Genomic DNA, 21,368 nt, shown 5'->3' with positions numbered 1-21,368 from the left:
AACTCAGGAAACCTCCGCCCTCCCCTGTTTATGGTGAAACTGGGCCTCCTTCAAGAGAGGCAGTTTTCCTACTCGGTTTGTTCTCAGATTGGTGTTACACCCTGGAGCCAAATTAGTGGCTGAGAACAATTGGAAACAAATGCTCCTTCAGCATCCCACTGTGATCTGGATGCAGGTGGGACAGGAGGGGGCCTTCTCCACTAAGCCACCCTCCGCGGAGAGCCAGCATCCCAGCCGTGGCCCAGCCAGAGTCCCCATGCTCAGCCCAGCCGTGCTGCACACACCTGCCTGCCCTCCGCCAACAAGCGGGAGTCCTGTGAAGTTATTTATGAAACAATATTCAGGACCAGCCCCGGGGGGCAAGTTAGGAATAATGAATGGAAGTGCTAATCGGAGGCCCAGGCCGCTCAATGGGCCTGGAGCCGTCCTGCTGGGGAGGGGGCTCGCTCCCTGGAGGCTTCTTCCTACAGCCACCATGGTGGGCACCCTTCTCGGCCATGTGGGTGGCTGTTGACTTGGCCTGGATGTCAGAGTGAATATTTGCACTGCCTCACCTCTGTCTGGATGTTCCTGCCTGTAGTGGGAGACTCTCCTTTGTGTTCCCTACCTACCTGCTGGTGACACCTAGCCCCTCAATCCACTGGCTGTCTCTCCTGTCAGACTGTAGGCGGCTTGAGAGCAGGGAGCTGGATTCTCCAGTCCCGTAAAGGGTCTACACTGAGAACACTTCTGGTAAAGCATGAAGGCCCTGCTGGCCTGGCTTCCTACCCTGGACTTCCCTGGACATGTCTCCACCCCTTGCAACCTGTTTCTGCAAATGTGAAAAGAGGAGGTCAAAATAGATGATCTCTAAGGTTCCATACAGGTCCATCCGACCTGGTTCTGACCCACTGGCTCCCCCATTGCCTCTGGGCCAGCTCTTCTGGGCGGGCACTGCCCATCGTGGCTGCGGTCTCCTCTGCACTGGTGGCCCGGCTTGGCCATTATGCAGGGTTTCGGTCTGGGTCCTCTGCTCTGGTGGCCAGATACTGTCCCCTGCCTGAGCTATTTCCCCTTGACATATCCCCCCTTCTGTCACTTTTCTGAGTCAAACAGTTGAAAATTTCCTCCCGAATAAAGCCAGATACAAAATGAGAACTCTTTGGCACAAAGCATATATTTGCTCTGCCCTCCTGGGAGGCTGCATTTACTCTTCGTTCTGTCCCAGACACCATTGAAGGTCCAGTGAGGGGGCCCTCCTTTCTACTAAGGTGGCCTGTGGCCATCACACCCTGCGCTGCGTCCTGTTCAGGGGAGCAGTGGAGTGGGGTCTCTGCCCGCTTCTCTGTCCTGTGCAGACCTGCGCCTGCTTTCTGAGAAGCCAGTCATACCTCCTTGCATGAGAGAAATACTTTTAACTTTTCAAAGTACATCATTATTTTACTTCATTTTCAAAGTATGTCTATGTTGCAGACAAGGCAGGATAAACATCTTGATTTATTTGAGGCCCAAATATTTATTGGCATCTAGTCCAAGATTCCTTGGCATCTTGGAACTTTCAAGCTGAATGCGAGCTTAGTGAGTATCTTCTGCGCTGATTCTTAACTTCTCGGAGGATTTGGACAGCCTTGCAATCGTGGTAAAGTTTGTAAATCTACAGAAAAGTATACACACCGATGCTGTTCTGGATAAAATCTCAAGGGGTTTGTGGACCCCTAAACCCTTAAGATTCCTCTTGCTTTACTTCAGCCACTCAGCTTAATAGATGGAGAAACGGAGGCACAGAGAATTAAGGGGGGGGGGGCACGCGTAAGGTCAAGGACAGTAAAGACCAGGACTGCTCCTAGGTCTGCTCTAAAGCCCTTGCCCATCCCCGCTCACTGTGCTCAGCACAGGAGCCTCCCGGTCTCTCCATTTATCGCTCATTGCTATGTCTCCATTCCTGACTGTCTTTCGTTTCAGACTAGAGAGGGCCCAGCTCTACCAGACACCTCTCTCCTCCCACCATTTAAAAAACTTATTTTTCCTTTTCTGCCCTAAATCATATCTCATTTGCCAGCATCACCCTTTGCAGTCAGTCACCTTGGGCCAGATGTTCCCACAGGAAAGCTGCCTCCCCTGTGGGCGGACTGGCCCAGGAGCCCAGCCCTCTGCATTCTCCCGCTGTGGCTTCAGAGAATGGGGGTCCCTGCTCTCTATCCGCCTGGGCCCATATCCTCTCCTGGGCTTTCGGCTGCTCATTTTTCTGCTCTTTAATACCCAGGTTCTTTTTTCTTTAAATATATATAAACTGGGAGAAGTTAGTAAAAGAATACACACACACACACACACACACACACACACGGGCAAAAATAGGTTTACAGTTGTAATATGAATAAATAATACAATATTAATAAATAATAATGTAACAATAAACTCTGTATTTTTGTACATTCACAACTATAAACCTGCTTTTGCCCATCCCCCCCCCCCCATGTGTATATGGTGGTAAAATACACATAAAATTTACCATCTTAACTATTTTTAATGTGCAATTCAGTGGCATTAAGTACATTCATATTATTGTGCTTCCATCACCACCATCCACCTTATAGAGTTCTTGGAAAACTGAAACTCTGTATCTATTAAATCATAACTCCCCATCTCCCCTCCTCCAGTACCTGGCAACCACCATTCTACTTTCTGTCTCTATAAATCTGCGTGTGGAATCATAGAGTATTTGGCCTATGGTGACTAGATTATTTCATTTAGGAGAATGTCCTCTAGCCTCATCCTTGTTGTGGCCTGTGTCAGAACTTCCTTCCTTTTTAAGGCTGAATGATATTCCATCGTACGTACACATGACATTCTTCCCTATGCATTCATCTTAGATGGACACTTGGGTTGGCTCTTGTTGTGAACATGGGTTTACAAATGATCTCTTTGAATCTTGCTTTTAATTCTTTTGAGTATATATGCAGAAGTGGAGGGATGGTTTTAAGGTGTCATTATTCTCTGCACTTGCTCAAGTCTACTTTTATTTTATTCTTAAACTGACATCTTTTGAGCAACTACTGATCTCACTGGGTCTCACAAAGTGCGCTTTCTCAGAGGGAAAGGAGCTTTGGGGACTCAGCTGTCTTCTCTCTGCTGTGCCCTCCCTTTCTAATCACTTCTGCTCCCTCATCATGCTGTGTTTCTTCTTAGTGCTGACCACCTCTCAACATTATATATAATTTATAATGTGATATGTAAATCAGATATATATGTTTATAGATTGCTTTCTCCGTTAGAATGTGAGCTCCATAAAAGCAGGGACTGTTGTGTTTTCTTCGTTACTATATTTCTGTTGGCAGGCACAGTGCCTGGTGCATATGCTGAAGACATTATTAAGCTATTTTAATGCTACATGGAGTAAATGGATGAATGATTGAATGAATGAATGAATGAATGAATGATTAAGCAAGGCACTGTGTCTACCTGTAAGAAGCTTACAGTCTGGTAGGAAGATAGACACACTAAAACTATAAGGCAAAATATAGGGGCCTGGTGGGGTGCATAACAACGTGTGAGGATGCCCAGAGTTGACCCAGGAAGTACCTTTGTGTCCTTGGCAGGTTATTCCCTCAACATTGATAAAAAGGCCCATGTCACTGAGGAGCTTTAAATTCATTTTCTCGGCAGTTCCCCCACAACATCATGCTGTGATATTATTACCTCCAGTTTTCAGGGGAGGAAACCAAGATGCAGAGAGATTCAGGAGCTTGCCCAAGGCCACACAGCTAGGACGCAAGGTGGATTTGAAGTCAGGTCTGGCTGCCTCTCAAGTCCAACCTCTTTTTCTTTCTCTTAGCAATTATTTTTATGTTCTTTATTCAGTTTCTTTTCAAAAACCACAAAAGTGGCAGTGCTCACTGCAACCAGAAACAAGGCAAAGATACGCTAAAGATGGAGAGCCTTCGTCCCTGTTCCCGTTCCATCGGCTCACTGTGAACACTCGGGCTGTTCCTTCCACTGCCTCTGTGCTCACACAAACACAGGCAAATGGTGAACTCATTCTTGAGCCTTCTCTGTTTTCACCAAATGGAATGCCACTGCACATGTCACTCTGCTCCTTGCTTTTCTTACTTTGAGCATTATGGCCAGCATGCGTGGCAAAAGATACAGATCCAATTTGTTCTTTTTCAGCATAGTCATACCCCAAGTTACTTGGCCATTCCCCACTTGGTGGGACATCCAGGCGGTTTTGCACATCTTCCCGCTGAAGATGCTGCCCGTTTGTCCTTATGCATGCTGCTTTCCTCCATAGGATACATTCTCAAACTGGGGCTGCTCAAAGTGTATGTATTTTTAATTGTCATAGACACTATTATACTATCTTTCTCAAAACATAGTAGCAACCCAGTCATCCTTTTTTGTTGTTGTTAATTCTCATCTGAGGATATTTTTCCATTGATTTTTGTTTTTGTTGTTGTTAATCCTCACTGGAGGATATTTTTCTATTGATTTTTTTTAGGGAGAGTGGAAGAGAGAGGGAAAGACATAGAGAAACATCGATGTGAGAGAAACACATCGATTGGTTGCTTCCTGCACAAGCCCTAACAGGGCCTGAGCTGGGGAGGAGCTTGCAACCGAGATATATGCCCTTGACTGGAATTGAACCTGGGACCCTTTGGTCTTTAGGCCGATGCTCAAGCCACTGAGCCAAACCGGCTAGGGCTCCATTGACATTTTCACGTCTCTTCAGAGCCCAGTGCCTTTGGGCTCATCCCAGCCCAGGATCCTCCAGAAAAGCTGAGGGACACCTCTTTCTTCTCTCACCCTGTGGCCACACGTGGACCCTGGGCATTGCTCTGACCTCTCCCTCGGCCAGTAACGACTGACTCTCAGGGTACTGGGACATGGCCCTAACTCTGGAGGTCCTTGGGCAGACCACTCAACCATTCGGGTTATTGGTGTCTTCATTCACAAGTGGAAGGAGGCTGGATTAGCTAGATCAGCTGATCTTCCTGGGTTGAGATACCTCCAGAGCTGGCTCGGAGGTGGAGCCCTGGGATTTGTCCGCTTTGGGGAGGGGCACTGCAGGGAACATGAGACCCTCAGCCATCTTCCCTAAAAAGGCCTCCCTGCTGCCTCAACTGTTGGTTCTGCAAGGAAATTGTGTGAAAGGTGGATTCTGGAGCCAGACTGAGTCAGACCCAGGTTAGACTCCGCTCAGCCGTGTACCAGCTTTGTGGCCTTGGGCTGCTTGCCTCACCTTCTGCACCTTGATCCCCGGGTCTGTTAAGTGAGCACAATAAAATGGCCCAGTGCGCCAGAGCTGTGCTGTCCAATACAGCTTTCCCCAGTGGAGGAAGTGGTCTCTATCTGAGCCCCCAGAGCGACAGCCACCAGCCACATGGGGCTGTCCAGCACTTGAAATGTGACTGGTGAGAGTAAAGGCTGAATTTTAAGTTCTATTTAATTTTAATAAGAATTTGAATTTACGTATAAAGCCACATGTGGCTAGCGTGTACCTTACTGGACTGTGCAGCTATAGAGGATGAAAATGGGATACGTTACAGCAGTACATAGAAGGTGTTCAGCTAGCCCAGTGTCTGGCCATAGTAAGCACTCAACAAATGTTTGCTATTATTAGGTATTATGTGTCTTGCTTTCCAGCCCACCACCCATGGCTCTGTGACACCTCACACTGGCTGTCGCAGAGTCACTTGGGGGAGGGCAGGCGCGGGAGGTGTTGCAGCGGTGGTGCGTGTCAGTAATGAGCCTTGCACTAAATGTTTCTGGTCTGCTACTTTCCCTGGAGGGTCATGTGAGCCCGAGTGGTATGTGGCCTGCTTTGCAAGTGATTAACATGGTGTAAGCAATCTACATAGAGAGAAAAACCCTCCGTTGGTATTCCATTATTCTATTAGAGTTTCAGAGCTGGGATTAAGTGGACATGATTTCTTCCTATGGGCCATTAATTTTGTTTTATTGCTGGTCTGATGGCCATTACCCTTTTTTGCCAATGCATTCCCCCATTAGGTTTGTACAATTAACAAAATATGTGCTGTTAGGGCTTTGATAGGAATAGTGGGATGGAAATACCGGGAGGGGGTACAATACCACTGAGTTGGGGGTGGGAAGAGGCTGGACTTAGGGGTGGGGCCTCAGGAAGAAAGGGGGTGTGGCCTCTTTGTAGCCCTACCCTGTAGCCCTGGGCATTCCTGGAGATCACCCCTGAGGCCCTGGCCTGCTCTCTCTGCCAGGAGTGGAGAAGTTGCCCAGGGGAGCGGGAAGGACACAGGTGGGCCTGCCTGGTGGTAATGGCCTTTCTCCAGATCCCCTCCTTCAGCTTTCATCTGGGAACAGAGTGAGCTACCCTGCCTGACCCACCCGTGCTGTCACCTTGAACCTGAAACTCCTCAGCAGGCAGCTTGCGTCAGCCTCCAGGTGTCTGGCCCTGTGACAGGAGAACTCCGGGTGACGCTTTGCTTCTCTCTGTAGGTCACGCAGGAGATCCTGGGCCTGATTAAAGGGCAGCTGGTACTCAGCATCAATGATTGCCACATGGACATGCAGGATTGGTGTCGTCAGGTCATCCAGGTCTTTAAGAAAAGTTAGAAATCTGGACTTTTAAATGAGATTTCCCACTTTTTAGATGGTGGCAGAATTTACAAAAACACCGGACAGGTCACCTGCGGGCTGCCAGCTGACCACCTCTGCCCGGCAATGAGGAGTCATCAAAGGGCATTAAGGACGAGTGGATGAGATCAAATGTGTGTTTCAGAGAGATCTCAGGTTGTTGGGAGGTGGTGGGTGGCTAAGGATGGGAAGAGGCTGAAGGCTGGACCAGTTAGGGGCCCAGGAGAAGAAAGGATGCTTGAGGCAGGTCAGTCACCTGGGATGGAAGGAGAGCAGTGACACTCCTGGTGAGAATAAGCAAGTCTTACTCTTGATGTGTTCACACCTCAGAGGATGGCCACAGGGCCAGGCAGGCTGCCCTGTGAGTGGATCCTCTGGCTGTGGAGGGGTGGCCTCTGCAGGGGCCCTTCCGCCTGGGAGCCCACACTGCTCTGTATGGAAGTCCTCCCCTCCTCGCCGGCTTCTATAAACAGGTTATGAGTGTCTGTAACTCCTTCTCCCAGGCAGGAAAATTATTAGGATTAGCCTGCCAGTGCCAACAGTCCTTACAGGGTCTTCTGTGCAGGTGCAGCCCCAAGAACAGAGTCTTGGGTCTGGGCTGGGCCTGGAGAATGTGACCTAGGCAGCTTTCCCAGTATCTCTGCAACTGGGTGCCCAGCGCTGTCTGTGGCCCAGGGGACTGAGAACGGGTGTGAATCAGCATCGGTTCTGCTGAGGAAGCCCATGCAATGCTGGCTGGGTTACTGTCTCAGAGCCCAGTATTTGGTACCAGCTACTAAGTTAATGACAGGGCACAAGCCCACATCTGTGATGCCCTGGTCTACTGCTCTCCGCCTCAAACCATGGCTCGTCTCTCTCCATCCTCCCGGCTTACCCACGTGAGCTTCAAGGTGCTCGCTCAGCTGTCCTTGAGTACGTGCTGCCTCCTATGGGAGGTTTTCTTCTGTCCCTGTCCCCACCTCCTTGCCAAACAAACATGAGCATTCAACAACTCCCTCGTCATTTTCCATTTAACGAATTTCCTCCTATTTATGTGAATGGTCATCTCATTTATGGTTTCATTTTATTTTCATGGTGAGTAAAACAAGCTTTCATTTCAATTCTGGTTGCATTATTGCGTGGGTGCTGTCTGAAGGCGTTTACATAGTCACTTGCCTGCCGGGACCACAGAACGCTGGCTTCGGAAAGGCCTAAAACCTCATGCACACAGATGATTCCCCAGCGTGGGTCCTGGGTCAGTGCCAGCCCAGGAAGACTTTCTGCTCGTTCATGGTCACGAGGGCAAAACAAGGACAATGTGGAGAGGTTGCCTGTGCACATGTGTACGTCTGTGTGCATCATACACATGTGCATGTGTGTGTGAGAAGCAGGCACAAGTTGAAAATGTTTTCCATGATACTCTATTCAACTCAAAGGATGACTCTTTTTGCTTTCCTCACATTTGGGGGGTTGAATTACTTGGTGAAATGATGGTGAAAGAGACACTTAATATTTTGTCCATATGTAAGTTTGTCAGCTCTGTCAGTCTCCTGCTATTTGTGACATTGTGCCGATGGGTGAGACCGCGTTCAGGAGGCTGCGCTCTGGAGCAGATTCTCACCCAGTGCAGGATCCTCCGTCCTGTGTGGAGAGCTCGCTATAGCCGAGGAAGCCCAGCTTGGGTTTGGATGGTTCTCACTGCTAGAAACTTCTTTCTTATGTTGAACGGAGGACTGGCTTCCTCTAACGTCCATGAGCTAGTCCTAACCCTACAGTCCAAAGGAGCGCAGTTTCTCTGGCATAGTTTCTTCAAATGTTTGGAGGACCACCATGTGGGAGAAAGGTTGCTGCTTTGCCAGCATTTCTAGGACCAAAGGGTGTTATTAGAGAGGGACAAATGAAGGGACAACTCTAGCTTCTTCCGTATCTTCTACTTCACCGCTCCTAATGATGAAAATAGCAACAGCGATAGCTGACGTTCAGTGAGTGCTTATGTTGTGCTAGGAACTGCTGAGCACTTTACAGTATATGAAATCTTCAATCCTCACATCTAATCTCAGAGGTAGAGCCCCTGTCAGCCCCATTTTACAGATGAAAAACTGAGGCACAGCGAAGATGGGTAATTGCCCATTGTCACACTGTCGTAAGGGTCAGAGCTGTGCAGTTTGATTCCAGAGCCTGCACTATTAACTACTGAACGTTTTACCGGTACTTTAACTACTAGATGCCTTCGCCCATCTCTCTCTTCTACTCATCGCTGTCCAAGTTATTAAAATATGCCAGAATTGCACCAATAAACACAAAGTAAGGGACCATGTGCCCCTCGTTGGACCTGGTATGTCTATTATTACACCTAAGATCATGATTAATGGGTTTGGCAACACCACACCCTGGGCTCATCCTGAGCTTGCATTTGATTCAGCCCACTTTTTAAAAAAAAACAGGTCACCTATGCTGTGTTTTTGCAATTGATTTTTGAATGTGAGAGTAGGATTTGGTGTATAGATTCTTGTCAAAATTTTTCTACAATTCTGTAAAAAATAAAAATGGATTTTCATGTGGACATAATATAATGTAATGGTTTTAGAGTGATGGGATTGTAGGCACTTGTACGTTATCTTCAAAATTATTATATTTATGGCTGTCATGATGTTATTGTGCAAAAAGTAAAAACTGATAGAGGAAAGATTGATTTTTTAGTTCTGGCCCATCCTTTCAGCGTGTTAAAAGCGTTATAACACCCTTGAATCCATGTCTCTCGCATAGCAACCACCCCTCCCAGCTTTGCAGCATATGCACATGGCGAGTCTGCCATATCTTCTTCCAGGATGCTGGTGTCTCCACAGGATGAAGGCCTGCTCCCTGCAGTTCAGTTTGGAGGCTTCCTGTACTGAGTCTAGTATGCTCAATAGCCACGTGACCATACTTTAGGAGAATACAAGTTGAGCTCATTGCTCATCAGGGGCTGGTTCGGAGCTGCTGGTTGTGGATTCTGGTTGGAATGAAAAGAGTCCATCATTAAACATTTCTGAGAACCCGATGCATGCTGGGGATTCTGCTGGGTTCCAGGGCTATATAGACGTATAAGATGTAGCCCTCATCCTCAGATCTGGTCTTGTCTCTGATGTCATGCAGATGGTGGTAGACAACCCCAGAGGAAGTGCCTCATCTTGGGGGACACCTTCCTCCCATGGGCACATCACACCCCCCCCCCACTCCCCCCGGTGCCTGAGTCTTCTACCTGAAATCCCACCTCTTCCAAGGAGCCTCTCTGTCTTAAATAGAAGGAAAATACTAAAGGTTGTGGAGATGGGGCAGAACTTCTCTTCATGTCATTTCCTTGTTGAAAAGCCTTCCGTGGTAACTCTGTGTGGTGACAGTAACTAGACTTGTGGTGATCACTGTATAGGTATGTAGGTGTCGAATCACTGTGCTGTACACCTAAAGCTAATGCAGTATTGTGTGTCAACTATACTTTAATTAAAAATCAGAAACTTCAATGGCTCTATGAGCTCACAGCCCAGCCTGGTCTCTCTGTCTGACATTCTAAGCTCTGGATGCTGCGGTCCAGCCGGCTCATTCAGTGTCAGTCCCTGCTCTGGACTCTCTCGGGCAGGCTAGCCTCTGCGTTGCCCCAGGGTTCTGCATGCTTCTTTCTCTCATCCTTGCTGGGATTGCTCCCCTTTCCTGGGCTGCCCCTTCTCTCCCTTCCATCAGCCAAATCTCTCCTTTCCAGTCCTCCAAGACCCCTGGAAACTTCCCTGAGCACTTCATCTCTTCCCGACTTCATTTCTCTGTGGAGAGAGAATTATAGTCTCCACCACACAGCTCGGCACGGCCATATATATAGTCTTGTCTTATCTGATGCTGTTTCATGTGGTTAATCTTATTCCTCCAATGATGCCGCGGCACTTTTATAACAGGACCCATGGATCTTATTCCTGCTGCACCTTGCGAGTGTAAATCACAGAGCAGACACCTGGTGATGTGTGTTGGGCTCTTCCTGTTCTTGTTCATGTTGCTTTACCTCAGAAAGAGAATAAAAAGCAGTCATGTTTTTGATCTTCCCAGACTTGCCTTATTATTTTCCACGCGTGTTCTTTTCCTTCCGGCCCAACTGGACTCCGCACCTTTGCTTGAAAGTCCGCTCCTACACCACCCTTCCCTATTCTTGCCATCAGCAACAGGATTAGTTCTGTTGTTTGTTTGCTTGCTTTTTGCAGCTTTCCCCGCGTAGACTACAGATTTCCAGGGGGCTGCTCAGCTCTGTCCCCTGCCTGGGGTCTCCCATCAGACAGGAGATGTCAGTAAATAATGATTGCCTCGGCCAGCTCAGGGCTCTCCACAGCCATGAGCCTCTTCCTCTGGAATTTCTCTAGGGAAGGGTGTGGAACTCAAAGAAACTGAGGCCACAAGCAGGTAAGAGAGAGCGATCCTGTCTCTTTGTCCTGGTTAGCTGTCTGCAATCATAGTTTTGTACCAGGAGTGCCTGGCTCAGGAGACTTAGCCACTCAGCACTGTGGGCACAGGGCTGCCAGCCTGGCTTTGCTGCTGGGAAGACCTACTTCTGATTGTACTGTCATCCTCTTCTTGGCTCTCACTCCCAGCAGAATCGTACACGGTCTATAAAAATGTTTTCTTTCATTGACAGGTGAAGTCTGGAGCAGGACTCTGAGGCTTTCTGTCCTCCATGCCACTCATCAGAAGAGGGACTGTGAACTGTAAGTAAATTTGATCAGCGTTTTCTATGGTGATTCAATAAGGTTATGGGTTAAAGACCAGCCTTGAACCTGATCTTTAACAGCCATGCATTGTGCACGAGAAATCAACAATGGGATAATCAGAACATAAACTGCGGTGGACCTCTCGTTAGCTTAAGTCTGAATGTGACAAAGAACACAGCATTCTATTTACTTGGACTATTGATGGTGCAGGGCATGGACATGCTGTGTTATGTGTGTCAGAGAGGGCACCTCTTGGATTTGCAATACTGACCCAGGCCCCGGCCCCTATTGTCTATGGACTAAGCCTGGGGGTCAGTGATAGGAGGGCCTGGGCTGAGGTCATGGCCCGTGTTGTTATATCTGGTTATTTCTAGGGAGGGGTGAAGAAGGATAAGGAAATACCGCTGTCACTTCCCTTCCATTACACAGTAACCTTCTACCGTAGACTTGTGCTTATTAGTTCATATTGGTTCTCCCACTTGGCAAGATTCACACACCTGTAGGACCCGGCCTCAGTCCAGTCTCCTCTGTGGAGCCTCCTTTGGTAGCTCCAGCTGGATCCTTTTCTGCAATTCCCCTGCAGTCACATGCCGAGCACCCTCTGGCCGAGGCTGGGGGATCTGAGGCTCATCTGGGATTCCCACTCTTCATGTCCTGCAGCCTCCTGCTGCGCCGAAGGTGTGAGCTGGGCCTGGGCTGCCCTGGCTCCCAGCTTCTCCACCCTGCTCTGGGGCTGCAGGGGCCGAGCTGCTGCTGCGACTTTGATAGTACATTGGCTTCCAACCAGTCCATGGAATTATAAATGATTAACCGTTATCAGCACACATCTTCACCTCTGTGTAAAAATAGATTGACTGTAATGAGTATTTGAATAAATCATAAGAATGGCCGCCCTGCGATCATCTAACATCCTGCTGATGGCTGCCCAGTGAGTGAGCAGGGCGCCGGCCCTTCGCCTAATGGTCTGCGATTCAGTGCTGGTCGCCTCTGTGATTGACGGCCACGGCTCCCAGGGCACCTCCTCTCCAGCCCAGGGTCTGGAGTAGTTGGACCCCCAGGTCCAGGGGGTGGGGAAGGGCGCCTCCCTCATCCTGTTCCAGGAAAGCCTACCTAGGAGACAGGGCTGGGGTGAGGGAGCCAGAGCAGAAAGATAATGACCTCTGTGAGAATCGATGTCTCCTCGCACCGGAGGTTAGAGGGACCTCATAAGTCAAGTCAAGTACGCGAGGAGCAAGCTGAGCATGAACCTTAATGAGAGCCAAGTACGGGGGGGAATAGGTCTTCATGTTCTCTGCCTGTCCCTGCGGGCACCAGGCTCCTGGGCCACTCGCACAGAGGGACACCTCCCTGGCAAGGATACACCCCTGGGCTGCACGGAGGAACAAGGAAAAACTGGTTTCTTCAGGTCCCACGACTCAGACATGGGAAGATTAAAATGATCTTTCAGGTGTGGGGGGATGAGGATGAGGAGAGGCAGGTTCAGAGGGCCTGGGACCAGCTGAGGAGGGAAAAGCCGGAAGCTGTGGTGTCTCAGAGAGACGACCAGTGAAGGCTGTATTTGAGCGGGAAATAACAAACATTCTAATTTAATCTCAGTGGTGTTCCAGTCCGTACGGCTGTGTAAGAAACCACCCCTAAACTAACAACTTAACAATGTTTATTATGCTCATATAATCCGTAAGGCATGAGTTCAAATAGGACCCAGTAGGGACAACTGGTTTCTTTCTTTTTCTTTTTTTAAAATATATATTTTATTGATTTTTTACAGAGAGGAAGGGAGAGGGATAGAGAGTTAGAAACATTGATGAGAGGGAAACATCGATCAGCTGCCTCCTGCACACTCCCTACTGGGTATGTGCCCGCAACCAAGGTACATGCCCTTGACTGGAATCGAACCTGGGACCCTTGAGTCCGCAGGCTGACGCTCTATCCACTGAGCCAAACCAGTTAGGGAGGGACAACTGGTTTCTATTCCATCAGGTCTGGTGTTCAGCTGGGGCAGATAAAAATCTGGGTGCTAGAATCATCTAAAGCAGCGGTTCTCAACCTGTGGGTCGCGACCCCTTTGGGGTCAAACTACCCTTTCACAGGGGTCACCTAAGACCATCGGAAAACACATATATAATTACATATTGTTTTTGTGATTAATCACTATGCTTTAATTATGTTCAATTTGTCACAATGAAATTGGGGGTCACCACAACATGAGGAACTATATTAAAGGGTCGCGGCATTAGGAAGGTTGAGAACCACTGATCTAAAGCAAGCATGTCAAACTCAAAGGCTAACACGGGCCAAATAAACAAGGTTTAAGTTTATGTGGGCTGCAAAAAAACAAAAGCTTTCATTTTCATAGAAACATAGGTTTATTTTGATAGAGACATGATGACTACAAAGGGCTGAAATAAATGAGTAATTGTTAACATAAAATAATAGAACATTTTAATAAAAATTAATATTTTTTCTTGAACATTAACTTAGCAGACACTGAATAACTGCACAAATTAATAAGCATAATGCAAGTAAACCTATTTTTCTTGTTCTCCGAAAGTGAAATAGTTCCTATTGCACACACCAAACAGGTCAGTCCAAGACTAATGACGTGGCTGTCGGCTGCTAAAATATTCGCTGCTAGTATATTCGCTGCTAGTATTAGTGGAGAGAAATGGTGCGCCTGCGCATAAGGCGTGTAGGGAAATGAATGCAACACAATTATAGTAATCAGTCATTAGCGAACGTTGTAGTTCGTTATTAATATTGGCTAGACTGCAAAAATATTCGTTGTGGGCTGCGAGTTTGACATGCTTGATATAAAGGCTCATAATTTGGGGGTTGAATACTAGCTCTTGCCTGAGACATTGGCCGGACCACCATCCAGGCTCATGTGCTTCTCCATGTAGCCTGGGCTTCCTCGCAGTCTGGGATTGTACATGCTTCCTGAGACTCTGGGACTAAACGAAATCCAGCATGTGACAGCCCTCGAGCCACTCCTGCACCCCACAGCTACCAGCATGGTTCAGCCACTCACCCACCCAGTGAATAAATAAAAGGTGGAGCTGGGTGGTTGTTCCTCTCCATTTCACCTGCCATAGATGGTCAAGAACCTTTCCTTTAACTGTACCCTCCGTAAAAGTTCACTCATAAACTATTGATATTTTAATAATACACATTAGCATCTTGCCCTTTGACGAATGAATATTGAATGAGCAATAAAGAGGCAAGAGTAGCCAGGTATAGTGCCATGGGGAAGCTGGAATCATAAGTAGTTGTTGGGGAATGTCCCGTTCCAGGGCCCTGTGACTCACTTCTCCCCCAGTGACCCCAGGAAACAGCTCTTATAGGAACTCAGATTCCAGCCCAGCCCAGTCTGAGCAGGATTTGTCCTCCGTTTTCTCTCACTTGGCTGGAGGGAACTTGGGAGAAGAGAGAACAGGCCATCGAAGAGCTGCTAAAGGCAGGGACGGTTCACTCCTCCATGAAGTCCGTGGCTCTCCCCTCTACCTTTGCCACAGGTGCAGGCTTCTCCCTCATAGGCTCTCTCCTGCTCCATAAATCAAAAGTCTGCAGACAGATTGTGTGCCCTTAAGAAATCAGGCAACAAGCTTAGAAATAACTCACACTAGTCCCGCCCCCTCTCTCCTTTCTCTCCAGGTCTTAATGGGCGCCTGTGCTTGGGGTGTGTGTTCAGGTTTATAAGACATCATTTCCTACCTCTCACAGCTCCTGCTCCCAGCCCTGCTGAGGTGGCCTCCAGTTTGCCAGGGCCTCCATCTGGGCTGGGGTCCTCAAGTGTGCAGGGAACAGTGACAGGGGCTCTTCGTTGGTCCGGCTTAATTGGTGTGATTTAATGGCGTTGCTGGCAGATTCAGATTTATGTGGCTTTCTGAGCTGCAAATCTGCTTTCTAAATGTAGAATTTTTGTGGAGTGGTAAAAAATAATGGCTGTTCTGTGATTCCTGCCTCCCGAGCTAGGAGATTGCAATTTACATTATGCAAATAGACATTATGCAATCAAGGCACTTTAGCAGGAATCTGGTGGCAGGGAGGCTGCTGATGAGATGCAGAGGGCTGACTTGAAGGGGCTTGGAAGGGGAGACAAACTGGGGAGGGGGCGGGTGGGAGAGGCAGAGAAGGTTCCTCTGGCTCAAGGAAGCAAAGTGGAGCCTGCCGGGGAGATGGACGCATCCAGGGAGCTGCCAATGCGACTCTCTCAATTAATGGCTTTGTTTAATCATACCCCCTGTCCAGAGGACTATTGTCTTACGGATAATTTCGTTTGCCTAACGAGATTTTGCTAATTAAATCTCCTTTCAGTTGGTGTGACTGTGCCTGCAGGAGAGGGGGGCTATCTGAAGTCTTTTCCATAAACCTTTCTGGAGGGGGCCTGGGAAGGAGGACCGGGAGATTGGGGAGGGAAGAGGAAGACGGAGGGAGAAACTCCTTGCTCTGAGCAGGAGGACCAGAGAGGCGGGGAGCAGGGTTTGGAAACTGCAAGGTGGCTGCCACCACCTCCTTGCCTTTTCTTTCCTGCTTGCTGGACATCCAGACAATCATAAATCAGCGTCCAGCCTGAGGAATCCCTCCCTCCCCCTTTTTCTTTTTCTGTGGCTCCATTATTCCTTCTCAAGTTCTTCCCGAATCCCAGGAGATGCTGAGGATTTCCAAGCACTGCTCCCAGTGGTGGGTGGAGGGGACCAGTGGTGATGCCACTGGATGATATGGAGACGGTGGGGATGTGGGAACCACTCTTCTTTCATTTGCTGTTAGCTGGCCATTTCCCCAGGGATATCTGCGTGAATCAGAGAGAGAACATCTCACATTCATTTATCATCAGCCAAGGATAGCCTCCTAAGGATGGGGGAGCCCAGCACTGTGCCTACAAGAGCTGGAGCCTAATGAATGCCGTTGTATCTGACTGTGCCTGGCCTGTGCTCCATCGTCCCCAGTGGTTCTTCACCATCCACAGCTTCCTGGGCCTGGCTGACCTGGGGCTTTGCAGCTCCACCCTGTCTACTTGTCCAGTTTCATCTCCTACACCCTTGTTGCTCCCTTTTTCCTCTTAGTTACAGACACTTAGACACACGGGCACTCTTCCACCCCTGATCCCCAAATATGCCGGTTCCCAAATGCTCTGCATAGCTTCACGCCTCAGTGCTCTTGAGGTGCTGTTTCCTCTGCCTAGAACAGTGATGGCGAACCTATGACACGCGTGTCAGAGGTGACACGCGAACTCATTTTTTTGGTTGATTTTTCTTTGTTAAATGGCATTTAAATATATAAAATAAATATCAAAAATATACGTCTTTGTTTTACTATGGTTGCAAATATCAAAAAATTTCTATATGTGACACGGCACCAGAGTTAAGTTAGGGTTTTTCAAAATGCTGACACGCCGAGCTCAAAAGGTTCGCCATCACTGGCCTAGAATCTCCTCTGCCTGGATAACTGCTCCACTTGTAATACCCAGCTCACATACCTCCTGTGATCCTCCTTACAAACGTCCCTCTTCCTGAAATGTGGCTGCACGCCTTTGTCCCGTGTGTCATCACAGGACCCAGTTGTGGTTGTCTGTCTATCCAAGTTAAGGATTGAACCTTATTCTTCTCCTAATCCCAGTGCCTAGAATCATGCTTGGCTATGACAGGCACCCTACAAGGTTGGTTGAATGAAGTGATGGGTGAATAGACCAAGGAGAAGAGGGTGGATGATAGAGAGGCTCTCTTAGTGGGCCCCCAAACCCCAGGAGGGACGGTGGTTGGAGATCAAGAGCTGTGTGGAGTTGATGGACGATCTTTCACCTTTACTGTCCCTTTACTTGTGGGGTGGGAAGGCCCTGATTCCTTCTGTGTGCCAGGCTATACCAGGTGAAAGTGTCTCCTGTCCCACATTCTCACATGGATCCTAAGGAGGGTGTTGTGTTTGCAGAGGGAACTGGGGCTCCTTTGTCCTTGTCAGAGGGCAGGGCAGTGTCCTGTCACTGGGCCCACTGGGGGGCCCTCAGGACTTACCCATAGCAGGTGAAAGCTCCTATGCTTGCCCATCTCCCCCTGCCCCACCCATTTACCCATCCCTCCATTCATCCACTCACCCATTTGTCTATCCGTCCATCCGCCCTTCCTTACCTAAGCCCCACCAGAAATGTGTCCATACACTTGCTGCCTGTGAGGCCGGATCTCACACATGTGCTGGAGTCCCTGTGTCTGGGTTTGTGTGCTGGGGAATGGGGCAGAGCTCAGGCCCCAGAGTGGCCTGTGGTGGCCAGTTCTGGACTCTTACCCAGACAGTGGTGGAGACACCAGGAGTGGAGGAGTCCGTGTTCCATGCTGGGGGGCATGGGGACAGCCCAGGAGAACAACTCAGACCTCCACGTGTAATAAGGGTGTGTATGCAGTGTGTGTATGTCATATGTGCATGTGCAGGCTGTGGGGTGTGTGTGTGTGTGTGTGTGTGTGTGTGTGTGTGTATGTATGTATGAGAGAGAGACACAGACAGACAGACAGACAGACAGACTGAGGCAGTGTCTGTCAGTGACTGCCCTTCATCTTAACATCCCCACCGTGCCATGCTTGAGTGTGACGTGTTTCTCAGTACATAGAAGGTGCTCAACAAATACTCTGTGATGCACAAGATGATTGAAGGAATGGATTGAGTGAATGATTTGAGTGAGTGGATAAGCATAACTTCGGGGCCACACTTGAGTTTGAGTCCTAGTGCTGTAATTTTCATATGGGAACTTGGGACTTAATTTTCTCTTCCAGAAAACAAGAATACTAATACCAACTATTCTAGCTTTCTCAAAGGGCTGTTGGTGGAAGATTATAGGAGATATGCGAAAGTGTTTTATAAACTGTAAAGCACCACACAAGTATGAGAGGTTATTATTATAGTAATCATTACACTTGAAGTGATCATTGTGTTTGGAAATTAGGGATTCTGTTTTTAGGAATATGAAATCATCAGCCCTGATTTGAACTCTGAGGCTTACAGAGCAATCATTACAGAAGCTGATTCCAGATCTGCCCAGCTATGGAAATGTTCGGGCCGCGGTGGGAGGGAAGGCTGGTGGAAGTAGGCCCACCTTCATGCAGCCACCTGTCCCCACATGGCCCAAGTGGATGGTCTCTCCTGAGGTTCTGCAATTGCCTAGACTTCTGTGCCTCATCATCTCTGCCGAAATCCTTTCCCCCATTCCCCTCCCTGCCACATTGGTGCACTGTCCCCTTCCAGGTTACCATGCATGCCTCCCTGCGGGCACTTATCACAGAACTGCGCATGCCTGCCTCCCTCCCTCGCCACAGCACACCTCTCAGGCAGGTACTGAGGATGAATGGGTGGATGGCAAATGGCCAGGGGAAGGGTAGAGGTTTTCTAGATGCCCAGGATGGCGCTTTGAGGCGCCCTAAGCTGTAGGGGAAGGTGAGGAAGAAGAAGCTTCAGGGAACTTAGCACTGCCAATTCCCCCAAACTTCTGAGAGAGATTTCTCACCTTCCCGCGCACGCTATCAAGTCAGCTGATCTTCCCAGAGTCACTGGGCCTGGGACTCCAATCCCATATGGGTGGGCAACTGGCCGTCAGCCAGATGGGCAGTGAAGCCTGCAGGTTGGAGCTGAGGATAGGGAGACACTGCCTGTTGCTGACCCCCACAGGTGAGCAGTTACCCACCTGGGGAAGCAGGTGCTGCTTCCTTCCCTCCCAGCCCCTCCGGATTCTGTCTCTCTGAGCGGGCCCAGCTGGTGGGGAATCCGCTGGAAGCCCTCGCAGGGACCAGCTCCCTTGCCTCAGCCCTGTGTTGGGAGGCATCTTGTCCCCACCCTGTTCATGGCATCCCCCAACCCCCTCCACTCCCCGCTACTCTCCCGGAGCCCCAGGCAGCCACAGCAGTGCCAGAGGCTGGCAGGCTTTTCATTACCGAATGCACTGAACCTGTTTGTGAGTGTTTTGCAAAGTGTTTAATCCAAGGTGTTCCCTCAATTAAATTAGTGCAAACATCTGTGTCCCACATCCACCTCCATTTGCATTCTGTGCCATTTATTACAGCGGGAAATGGGAGGCACCTTAGGAATACTTAGGACCGAATTAGGCTAGGGGGATGGGGGCACCTGGGGGGTGCCCGTGAGGTTGGTCCACAAGACGGATCCCTGTCCAGGCTGGGACTTGTGGTGCAGCCGCTCTCTGGTGCAGGAGACCATGAGAGGGACTGTGTCCAGGCTCAGGACCACCCGTTCTTGTCAGAGAGGGCGGGTGAGTTTAATACCCCTGACTCCCACCTGGGCCCCAGTACCTGCAGAGGCAGGAGGATGTCACTGCTGTTGTTTCATAACTTTAAACCCCATTTTTAAAAAAGTGTCACACTCACGTGTCCCACCTGGATCTCTCCCTGGGGGAGCCCTTTCCTGGTGGAGGGTGGGCTTTGTCATCATGAAACTGCTCAGCCATGGTGACGGCTGGGCACGGGCAGCAGCTCTCTTCTTCCCTGTGATCCCCACGGCTGGCAGTGCACTAATTTAGGGGACCAACCAGTGTCCGCTGTGTGACAGCCGCAGCACTCAGCGCTCCTCCTGCCTTAGCAGCCTCCCACCAACCCTCGGAGACAGGTCCTCTCCCAGCACAGCTCAGGGAGCCAGGCTCAAGCAACACACTCATGGTTCCACAGCCAGGAAGAGGAGCAGTGGGATTTGAACGCAGGTCCACACGGCTTCCTCTGCACTTGGACTTCTCTCTCAAATGAAGCAGTTGGTATTGGTGTTGAATCGGGGACCTTGCCACTAGGATGGTGGAGCCTGCGGTCCCCAGGGTCTAGGATGAGGTGTCAGCCTGCAGGTGACTCACCGGAGGGAAGGGATTCCTGGCTTTTGTGGGTGGAGCCGGGAGGCAAAGGGGAAGTGAGTGAGGAAGAGGCTCATGGGATGCTCAAGGACCTTAGAGATCATGGAATTCCTCAGTACTGAGTGGGGAAATTGAGGTTCAATGAGGCAACAGCTTGCCTGGGGCCACCGAGGGTTTAGTGGTAGAGGCTAGACTGGACTCCAGGGCTCTCAACTCCTGGGAGGAGAGCAATATCAACGCTGTGGAGGGCTCGGGTTTTGTAGGGTGGATACTGGCTTTCTAGATGCAAAATGTATCAAGGCTGGAGCAAGGAGCAGGGTGAGGAGGGATGGAAGGCTGCTGTGGGCTGGTCTACTGAGGGTCCTTCTCAGATGCCCTTACCAGAGAGCCAGCAGGGAGGACTGCTGGCATCTCCAGCCTGGGCCCTGGGCAGGTCCTCACCAACGCTGGGTTTCTCTAGGGATGTTGGCGGGGCGGGGGGCGGGGGGCGGAGGGCAGGGGGGAGGAGCAGTGGAACATGAGGAGATGGGAGGGGATTCTGAACCTGGGACTGTGCACCACCTGCTGGTGTCCATCTCTGCCTTGCCCTCCCTTCTGCCTGGTGGAAGCATCAGGAGAAGGGAGTGCATTGATTGAATGCCAATCCTGCTCTCCCATGTCCTCCTCTAACAAGACAGGACCATGTCTTAGCCTTGGTTTCATTGGTTAAAGAGTAGGAGCAGTCTCATCTTACAGGGTGGTTGGGAAAATTGACGGAAATAATGGGCATGCTTGACTCTGCTTCAGGAGTCAGAACACTGTTGCTAGTTTTCCTTTCTGTCCACGGATCTGTCTACCTCCCCTTGAGACCCGGTGCCTGCTCCTGGATCTCGAGGGGCCGGTGCTCTCCCGACAAGATCATGGGCAGCACCCCCCATCTCAGCTCTTCCTCCTCCCTCTTCTCTTCCTTCCCTCTCTCATCAGATTTAATAACTGCGTCTCCACATGTGGCCCTGCCTGGGGCTTTGTAAGAATGAATTGCTTATCCCAGCTCTTACTTCCGAGAATCAACACGTTAATAAGCACTTACTGTGTGTAGTACCCAGCTCTAGGCACAGCGGGGTGAGCTGAGAGTGACCTCTGGGTTTCTTGTCTCCTCCCAGGGATCCGAGGGCTCCTGCTTTCTTTGAATTTGTGGGGTCCTAGGACTGTTTGTCTTTACTAGTAGGGTTTGGGGTTTCTGTACCTTTATGCCTCTCTGCTTCTCCGTGTGA

The 21,368-nt window shown here is 49.6% G+C and overlaps 1 protein-coding gene across 2 annotated transcripts in view; it reads left to right on the top strand.

Annotated features, from left to right (window-relative positions):
* Positions 1–21,368, top strand: part of PKNOX2 (PBX/knotted 1 homeobox 2) — a 231,083-nt gene that overhangs the window by 47,404 nt on the left and 162,311 nt on the right. For both annotated transcript variants that reach the window (XM_036354342.1, XM_036354341.1), the window contains exon 2: positions 11,216–11,285. The gene's annotated coding sequence lies outside the window, so the exon portion shown is untranslated. The remainder of the gene's footprint in view (positions 1–11,215; positions 11,286–21,368) is intronic.

This window comes from Myotis myotis, unplaced genomic scaffold (assembly GCF_014108235.1).
Source record: "Myotis myotis isolate mMyoMyo1 unplaced genomic scaffold, mMyoMyo1.p scaffold_m19_p_20, whole genome shotgun sequence".
NCBI lineage: Eukaryota > Metazoa > Chordata > Mammalia > Chiroptera > Vespertilionidae > Myotis > Myotis myotis.
The sequence above is the reverse complement of the archived record's forward strand: the minus strand, read 5'-3'. Positions and strand labels throughout refer to the sequence as shown.